The sequence below is a fragment of the Chiloscyllium plagiosum genome, chromosome 47 (genome assembly GCF_004010195.1).
Source record: "Chiloscyllium plagiosum isolate BGI_BamShark_2017 chromosome 47, ASM401019v2, whole genome shotgun sequence".
Taxonomy (NCBI): Eukaryota; Metazoa; Chordata; class Chondrichthyes; order Orectolobiformes; family Hemiscylliidae; genus Chiloscyllium; species Chiloscyllium plagiosum.
This window is the reverse complement of record NC_057756.1, coordinates 5,556,416-5,565,708: the sequence shown is the minus strand read 5'-3', so window position 1 is coordinate 5,565,708 and position 9,293 is coordinate 5,556,416. Positions and strand designations below refer to the sequence as shown.

The 9,293-nt window shown below is 46.0% G+C and overlaps 1 long non-coding RNA gene across 1 annotated transcript in view; it reads right to left on the bottom strand.

Moving 5' to 3' along the window:
- The window catches only part of LOC122544168, an 11,328-nt gene extending 10,628 nt beyond the window's left edge, over nucleotides 1-700 (bottom strand). Inside the window, exon 1 of the long non-coding RNA XR_006310283.1 lies at nucleotides 592-700. This is a non-coding gene — a long non-coding RNA (uncharacterized LOC122544168). The remainder of the gene's footprint in view (nucleotides 1-591) is intronic.
- Nucleotides 701-9,293: the final 8,593 nt, after the last annotated feature.

Sequence of the window (9,293 nt, the reverse complement as noted above, 5' to 3'; positions counted from 1 at the left end):
GGTGGTGTGGAGTGGTCAGTGAGGGTGAAGTGGAGTGGTCAGCGGTCAGTGGGGGTGGTGTGGAGTGGTCAGCGGTCAGTGGGGGTGGAGTGGAGTGGTGCAGTCTGTCTGTTACACTTGGTGGTCAGTGGCTCGCTAGCCTGTTTGGGATCAGCCCGGCACATGGGAGAGAGAGAGAGAGAGAGAGAGAGAGACCACTTGTGGAAAGCCCTCAGCTTGAAGCAACTGGAGGCTATAGAAGAATCGCAATGCTTATCTTTCTTAATTTTCCTAAAGTTATATTCTGAAGAACTGTAATCTAGGACTTTTAGCATTTTCCTTTGTTTCTCTAGTTTTGCACTTCATCTATTTTACTCTCTAAGATTTGTAACAAGATACAAGTGTGTACAGTGTGTAGCGACATTATGGACTTTTTACTGCACTCCTATAATTTTTTTTCTAATTCTCAATCTCACTCATTTTTGTGACTATGCAAGGTCATGTGAACAAATTGGCCAACGGGAAAGCAGCAGCTGAACTTGAGAAGTATTTTGAAGTTATTGAATCCATTTTGCAGAGTAACTGGATTGAAGATGTTTCGTACGCACATACCTATGTTTAAAAAGACTCTGTAGATGTAATGCTGATCGACTGATGTTATTCCTCCACTTGTACCCCTGTACAATTCTCTTTGCTTTCTGATGTAATTGCCAAGTAGTCTGATCTGTATAAAAGAGCAGAACATCACACAATATTGCTTTACAAGTAATCAGAAAGGCTTTTGTCTTTTCACGGAAGGTTCAGCAACTTGGTGACTGTATCTACTGATGGTTGCGAAAACGCATCCGGCTTATGAATGTTCTTTAGGATCTATTCTGGCCTACATGTGACTCCACACACATTGACTCTTAACTGCCCTCTGGGCAATTAAAGTTGGATAATAGATAATAGACAATAGACAATAGGTGCAGGAGTAGGCCATTCTGCCCTTCGAGCCTGCACCACCATTCATGATGATCATGGCTGATCATCCTCAATCAGTATCCTGTTCCTGCCTTATCCCCATAACCCTTGATTCCACTATCCTTGAGAGCTCTATCCAACGCTTTCTTAAATTAATCCAGAGAGTGGGCCTCCACTGCCCTTTGGGCAGAGCATTCCACACAGCCACCACTCTCTGGGTGAAGACGTTTCTCCTCATCTCTGTCCTAAATGGTCTACCCCGTATTTTTAAGCTGTGTCCTCTGGTTCGGCACTCACCCATCAGCAGAAACATGTTTCCTGCCTCCAGAGTGTCCAATCCTTTAATAATCTTATATGTCTCAATCAGATCCCCTCTCAGTCTTCGAGGGTATACAAGACTAGCCAGCCATGCCCTCATCATGTGAATACATTAAAAAAGGAATGTGTAAATCTCAGACCTAATGCTTCACTTGAGCCACGAGTGTACTGGTGGACAAATCCCCTGCTTCCTGACAACACCCCTTCCTCCTCTTCTGAACTCTCCCACCCAAAGGAAATAGCTTCTCTCTGCCAGACTTTGGGATCCTTCAATAAACACCTTCATTGGTTGCTGCAGGTAATCAGAAGGCTCTTGGAATGTTGGTCCTTATTTCAAAAGTGTTCGAGTATAAGAGTAAGGAAGTCTAACTGCAGCTATATAAGATGCTGGGGAGACCACATCTGGAATACTGTGAGTTGTTTTGGTCTCCTTATTTGTGGAAAGATAACATTTCATTACAGGTAGTTCAGAGATGGTCCACTAGGATGAACCCCAGAATGAAGGGATTGCCTTTTGAACAAAAGCTAATCAGATTCTCCATAACCCACGATCAATCTGTTTCAGCCTCATATATACACAAGGAACAGACTCTCCAAAGACTCTCAAACCTCTGAGAAAAAAAATTCCTCCTCATCTCAGACTTAAGTTGGCATCCCTTTATTCTGAGACTATGCCCTCTGGTCCTAGACTCTCCCGCGAAGGGAAACATCCTTTCAGCATTCACCCTGTCCAGCTCCTTAAGAATTCTGTATATTTCAACAGGATCCCCTCATTCTTCTATAGTCCAGTCCCAATCTGCTTATCCTTTGCTATCAGACAATCCTGACATATCCGAGATCATTCCAGTGAATCTTCTTTAAACTGCCTCCAATGAAATGGTATTTTTTTTTTTTAAAGCTTGTTTATCACATCTTTGAAAGTCAAATTCCATTGGGAAGTCGAAAAAAAATATTGTGAAGGGTGTCTGTCACATCAATCGAAAGGCTTGAATCTGCCCCCCGTTTGTCGTTATGTTTGGTACTTACGCATTTTCCTGAATAGCCTCTTCTCCAGCGGCTGCGATTTTCTTGTAACAATAAAGCATCTCTGCAAACAGCCACAGGGTCAGCACAACATTCAGAAAGTACATCATGATCTCTCCAATGATGGACGCTAGTTTCCGGTTTTCTGCAGAAAAGTGGAGTGTGTTTCAATGAAGCATTACTTTGGAATGTTACACCAATGTTGGCTACACACTGCATTCCAGATCGACAGCCCGCATGCACTAACAGCTGCTTGATGCACATCACCTGACGTACTTAACAGCACGTAACCACAATCGTAGGGTTATGGACTAAACACTGGAAAGAGGGATTGGCTAAATTATTAGATTCCCTCCAGTGTGGAAACAGGCCCTTCCTATTAGGTTCCTTACAGATTAGATTAGATTCCCTAGAGCGTGGAAACAGGTCATTTGGCCCAACCAGTCCACACCGACCCTCCAAAGAGTAACCCACCCAGACCCATTTCCCTCTGACTAATGCACCTAACACTATGGGCAATTTGGCATGGCCACCGTGCCGCCCCCAAATGGGCAATTTTGGGGGCAGCACGGTGGCACAGTGGTTAGCACTGCTGCCTCACAGCACCAGGGACCCGGGTTTAATTCCCGTCTCAGGTAACTGTCTGTGTGGAGTTTGCACATTCACCCTGTGTCTGCGTGGGTTTCCTCTGGGTGCTCCGGTTTCCTCCCACAGTCCACAAATGTGCAGGTTAGGTGAATTGGCTAAATTGCCCATAGTGTTAGGTGAAGGGGTAAATGTAGGGGAATGGGTCTGGGCGGGTTGCTCTTCGGAGGATCGGTGTGGACTTGTTAGGCTGAAGGGCCTGTTTCCACACTGTAAATCATCTAATCTAATCTAATGCAATCCACTCTAAACTGCACATCTTTGTACTGTGGGAGGAAACCGGAGCACCCGGAGGAAACCCACGCAGACATGGGGAGAATGTGCAAACTCCACACAGACAGTCTCCCGAGGCTGGAATCGAATCCAGGTCCCTGGTGCTGTCGTGCCACCCCTAAACTTTTTCCAATCCTGTTTTCTGATCACGAGTTTACCCATAAACAAATTGATGAGCTGTCCTGGGATGAACTTGGTCCAGACCATGAATTGGGTGTCTGGCCCTGAGTTTCAACTTCCCTTGAGACTGAAGTTACCAGTGTACCCTGAGGCTTTAAGGTAAGCATCAGGAGTTGATGGGAGAGGTGGAATGATCATGCTTGGCTTGTCCCCATGTTGGATGCCTGTGGGGGTGGAGAGGAGGTGGGGTAAGAGGCCTGCAGATCAAGCAGGGCCTTATCAGATTTTGCCCAAAGTCTTGACTGAAGGAGACAGATGATATTCGGCTGGCCAAACCTTTGCTCCAAACCCAGTATCTGCACCTCTGATGACCTACACCGCACAGTTCCCTGCTCTTGGAAATGTCCATAGATGACTGCAGGATAGAGGCTGGCATAAAGGAAACCTGTTATCATGTCCACCAGACTCCAAACATTAACCAAAATAATAAGATACAGGACTCTCCAGAATCCTGACAGTCGACTCAGTTTGGTGATCGCCACAGCTTCAGAACCATACCTTATGTAAAAGAGCCACACAGTGCTCTGAATTCTAACTGGTATCTAGACTGAAAGGCTTTCAGGAGACTGTGACTAAATCCACAGTCAAATCCAATGCTCATAGGTGGTCAGCAACCTGGGTCCTTCCTTTGACAGAACTGAGAACACGGTGAGGATGACTGGTCGAACCACTGAGAATGGCTTTCCAGCAGCCACTCAAGGTGGGGGAGGAATGGGAAATGAGTGATAATTACATCAAGATATAAACAGGCCAACAATGGAAAAATGTAGACAGAGAAACCTAAACATGTGAGAAGGGTGAACAGTCAAAGATAGGGCAGCACAGTGGCTCAGTGGTTAGCACTGCTGCCTCATAATGGCAGGGACTGGGGTTTGATTCCACCCTTGGATGACTGCGTGGAGTTTGCACATTCTCCCAGTGTCTGTGTGGGTTTCCTCTGGGTACTCCGGTTTCCTCCCACAGTCCAAAGATGTGCAGGCCAGGTGAATTGGCCGTGCTAAATTGCCCATGGTATTAGGGGGATTAGTCAGAGGGAAATGGTCTGGGTGGGTTACTCTTCGGAGGGTCAGTGTGGACTTGTTGGGCCAAATGGCCTGTTTCCTCACTCTAGGGAATCTAATCTAATAGGATGAATACTTGGGGAAGAGCTGTAGTATAAGCTTTCCAGAGGAGACCTGACGATGTCACAGGAAGAGGGGTCAGGTCTGTGGTGAAGGTTTCTTGATGCCAGTTTGAGAGGAATGACACTCCAACCCATCCCCACCCCAATCTGTCCGTAATGGACATAATACGAGAACGAACTGCGATGAAACACAAAGAGAAATTGCTGGAGAAACTCAGCAAATCCAGCAGCATCTGTGTGAGAGAAAGCAGAGTTAATGGTTTGGGTCCAATGACCCTTCTTCAGAAATATGCTAATCATGGGGTGGGGGAAGAACAATAATTGAAAATGGGCCCCAGAGAGAGAGAGAGAGAGAAAGAGAGAGAAAACAGTAGTTAGGCAGAAAAAGAGATAGGAAAAGGTCAGCCTGGGGATATCAATGGCTGCTCATGGGGATCATTAGCAGCTGACAACGGGTAACAGCTCATGTGATGACAGGGCCTAGGATGTGGAGGTGGGGGTGAAGGACCTGGGAGATGTTCGGGCTCTACAGTTACTGAATTCAATATTGAATCCAGAAGGCTGCAGAGTTCCCATGAGGAAAAGAGGTGCTGTTCTTCCAGCCAACTCTGAGCTTCGCTGGAGCACTCCAGCAAGCCCAAGTCAGAGATGTTGGCCAGGGAACGTGGCGGTGTGTTGAAATGGCAGGCAAATGGAAGCTAAGTGTAAGGATCGGGTTAATGCACATCCACAAACACACTTACAACAGCTTGCAATTTAACTTTCCACTGACATTAATGTGTATTATCACAACAATGAACTCCTCACTGACCTACTGCAGCATTCAGTATAACTAAATATAATTCTAATCTGCACGCCCAGCTGTGAGGGCAAACTGTCTTCAGACTAAATAATTTTTGAACCAGTGTAAAATGTAAAAAGTTGCTCCAAGTTCAATTTACACTGAATTCAATTTACACTTGACTTTCCAGGATCTTTACAGCAGTCCCAGCAAACTCTACTCAGGTACGGAAGAGAAATGATGGTTACAAATACATAAAAGGACTATTGGTCAAAAGGGGTCTGTGGAAACTTGAGTGTTGCAGCGATGGATGGAGTCATAGATCATGCTAAGCAATAGATGGCTGGAGTGAAGTCTCTTCCTAATGTTGGAAACAAGCAGCAGACATAGGTTTAGAGATAAGTTATTTAGGTTTAGGATGAATGAGGCAAATGCTTTAATGATTTATTCTTGAAATGTGGACATCACTGGTTAGGCCAGCACTTACTGCCCCTTGAGCTGATGGTGGTGAGCTGCCTCCTTGAACTTCTGCTGTCCATGTGCCATAACGGAGTGGGTTCTGAGTTTTTGACACAGTGACAGTAAAGGAATGGTGATATATTTTCAAATCAGGATGGTGAGCGGTTCAGAGAGATGGTGTTCCCATATATCTGCTGTCCTTGTCCTTCTAGATGAAAGTGGTCATGGGTCTAGAAGATGTCGCCTAAAGAATGTTGGTGAGTTTCTGCAGTGCATTTTGTAGACGGTACACACTGCTGCTACTGAGCGTCGGCGGGGGGAGGAAATGGATGCTTGTTGGTGTGGTTCCAATCAAGTGGGCTGCATTGGGCTGAATGGTATCAAGCATCTTTAATGTTGTTGGAGCTGACCTCATCCAGCCAAGTGGGAAATATTCCATCATACTCCTGACTTGGGCCTTGTTGATGGTGGACAGGCTTTGGGGAATCAGGAGGTGGTTTAATTGGAGGTCAGACAATGTTCTGGGTTTAGGTCAGGGCTTGAGGATAAGAGTTACAGGAATATGTTGGGGTTAGGGTTGGGATTTTGCAGATCAAACTGCAGAACATGCCACATGAGAACCTAAAAGTCATGAACAGGAGTAGACTACTTAACCTGTCGAGACTGGTCAGCCAATTACTGGGGTCATAGCTGATTTACTATTTCATCCACCATAACCCTGTTTCTCTTGATGTTGTTATGTTAAGTGTCCACATCACTCTGGGGGAGAATATTCCCAAGGTTCCCCAGCCTCTAAGTGAAGAAATGCTCCTCATCTCAGGCTCAAATGGGCTGACTTACATCTTGACAATTTCCCCTGGTTTTAGACTCCCTCTTCAACACCCAACCCATTTTGCAGGCCAGAGAGACACAGACTTGTACAGACCCAGGTCGTAGCCAGTAAGTCTTTAAGTTTCAATGAGATCACCTTTCATTCTTCAAAGTTTGCAAAGACTCAGCCTCCTCAATCTCTTCTCGCCAAACAGTCGGCCATCCCAGGGATTAATCTGGTGAGCTTTGACTGCACTCTCTCAAAGGCAATTATATCCTTCTTGAGATAAGGAGACCAAAACTGTACTTAGTGCCCAAAGAAAAGACTCAAAAAGGCTCTATATAACTGCAGCAAGACATGGTAACTCTGGGTCACAAATTCCCCCGACCATTGGCCTCCTGAATTGCTTGCCGAAGCTTCAGTGAGTTTAGGAGTTGGGATGTCATGTTGTGGGATTTGTATAGGACATTGGTTAGGTCAGCATTCTACAGGAAGGATGATGTGAAACTTGAAAAGGTGCAGGAAAGATTACAAGGATGTTGCAGGGTTGGAGGGTTTGAGATATAGGGAGAGACTCAATAGGCTGGAGCAATTTTCGCTGGAGGGTTGGAGGCTGAGCTGTGACATTATAGAGGTTTATAAAATCTTAAGGGGCATGGATAGGATAAATGGACAAGATCTTTTCCCCAGGGTGGGGGAGTCCACAACTAGACAGTGTATATTTAAGATGAGAGGGGAAAGGATCTGAAGGGTAAATTATTCACACAGAGAGTGGTGCGTGTATGGAACGAGCTGCAAGAGGTGATGGAGGCTGGTACAATTACAACATTTAAAAGGCATGGGTATATGAATAGGAAGGGGTTAGAGGGATATGGGCCAAATGCTGGCAAAGGGGACTAGGTCAGATTGGGATGGTTCGTCAGCACAATAGAGTTGGACCAATGGCTCTATTTCCATGCTGTATGACTCTATGACTCTGATGCATGAACACAGATACCCTTTGATGTTGAACACATCCTAGCCTCTCACCATGGAAGAAATTCTCCCCATCTCTGTTGCTCTGGTCAAAATGGCACCCTATCTGCCAAATCTTTGTTAGCCTCTCAATATCCCCATGCTATGTCTTGGCATTCTCCACACAGCTTCTCTTCCCACTGAAACATTTGCAAACCTGGGAATATTGCCTTTCTCTCCTACATCTGGGGTACAGTTAGTGAATATTTAAGGCCCAAGCTCTGGCAGGGTAGGATGTTGGGGCCATCGATGTTGTTTGAAGATTAAGGAATTAATCTCCTGAGGTCAGAGGTTACAATCAGGGTAAGTATTGTGGTTAGGGAGGGGCTAATGCTCTAGGGGCCAGATTAGTTTTTTGGAAGTCAGGGTTATAGTATGGGTTAAGGGTAACAATAGATGCTGAGGTGAAAGTGAGGACTGCAGATGCTGGAGATCACAGTCAAGATTAAAGTGGTGTGGAAAAGCACAGCAGGTCAGGCAGCATTTGAGGAGCAGGAAAATCGATGTTTCGGGCAAAAACCCTTCATCAGGAATCATCCAGATTTTCCTGTTCCTCAGATGCTGCCTGACCTGCTGTGTTTTTCCACCACCACTCTAATCTTGATAGATGCTGAGGGCCGGGCGACCTGTTGGGATTCAGGGTTAGATGAGGGTAGGTCTTGAAGATCAAGATTATGGTTTGAAGAGCAGGTGTAGTGTCCATATTGATAAGTAGCTAAACATCGAGAGTTTAAAGTAAGTCATCAATGAGGGAAAAGATGCAGCAAAAATAATGAATATCCTGATTTGTTGGCACTGCCTGATGCTTGTAAAATCGCAAGAGCTTTCATGATTTCCAGTCGCAATCAGTATTGTAAATGTCACAGATCAGTCACCATATTTCTCACTGTCATATTCCTAGAGTTTGTTGCTCTCCTTCCAAATGCTGCCCGTGTTTCTGCATCTCCCAGTTCTGTGTCTACAGCATTCAGGTCCCAGCCTACACTCAGTTTCTGAGTCATGTCCCACCGAGTCCCTCAATTGAGATTGCTAAAGCTGGTGTTCTGCACTTCACTCGGACTGCGTGCCCTGATTTCTGCCTGCAGGGTTTTTGTAAAGCTCATTTTGTGGGATATGGACATTGCTGGCTGGCCAACATGATTTCTCACCTCTAATTGCCCTTTGAAAACATGGTGGTGAGCTGTCTTCTTACCTGCAGCAGTCCACCTGCTGTATGTAGACCCTAGGGAGGGAATTCCAGGATTTTAACCCAGTGACACTGAAAGAATGGCAATATATTTCCAAGTTGGGGTGGTGAGTGGCTCGGAGGGGAACTTGCAGGGGGTGGTGTTCCCATGTACCTACTGCCCCTTGTCCTTCTCGATGGAAGTGACCGTGGGTCTGGAAGGTGCTGCCTGAAGATCTTTGGTGAGTTTCTGCAGTGAATTTTGTAGATGGTACACACTGCTGTTACTGAGCATCGGTGGGGGGAGGGAGGGAGGGAGTGAGTGAGGGGATGTTTGTGGGTGTGGGGCCAATCCAGCAGGGGCTGCTTTGTACCTGGATGGTGTCGCGCTTCTCAAGTTGGAGCTGCCACCATCCAGAGCAAGTGGGGAGTATTCCATCACACTCCAGACTTGTGCCTTGCAGATGGTGGGCAGGGTTTGGGGAGTCAGGAAGTGAGTTACTCACCACAGAATTCCCAGCCTCTGACCTCTTGTAGCCTCTGTGTTTATGTTTCTGGG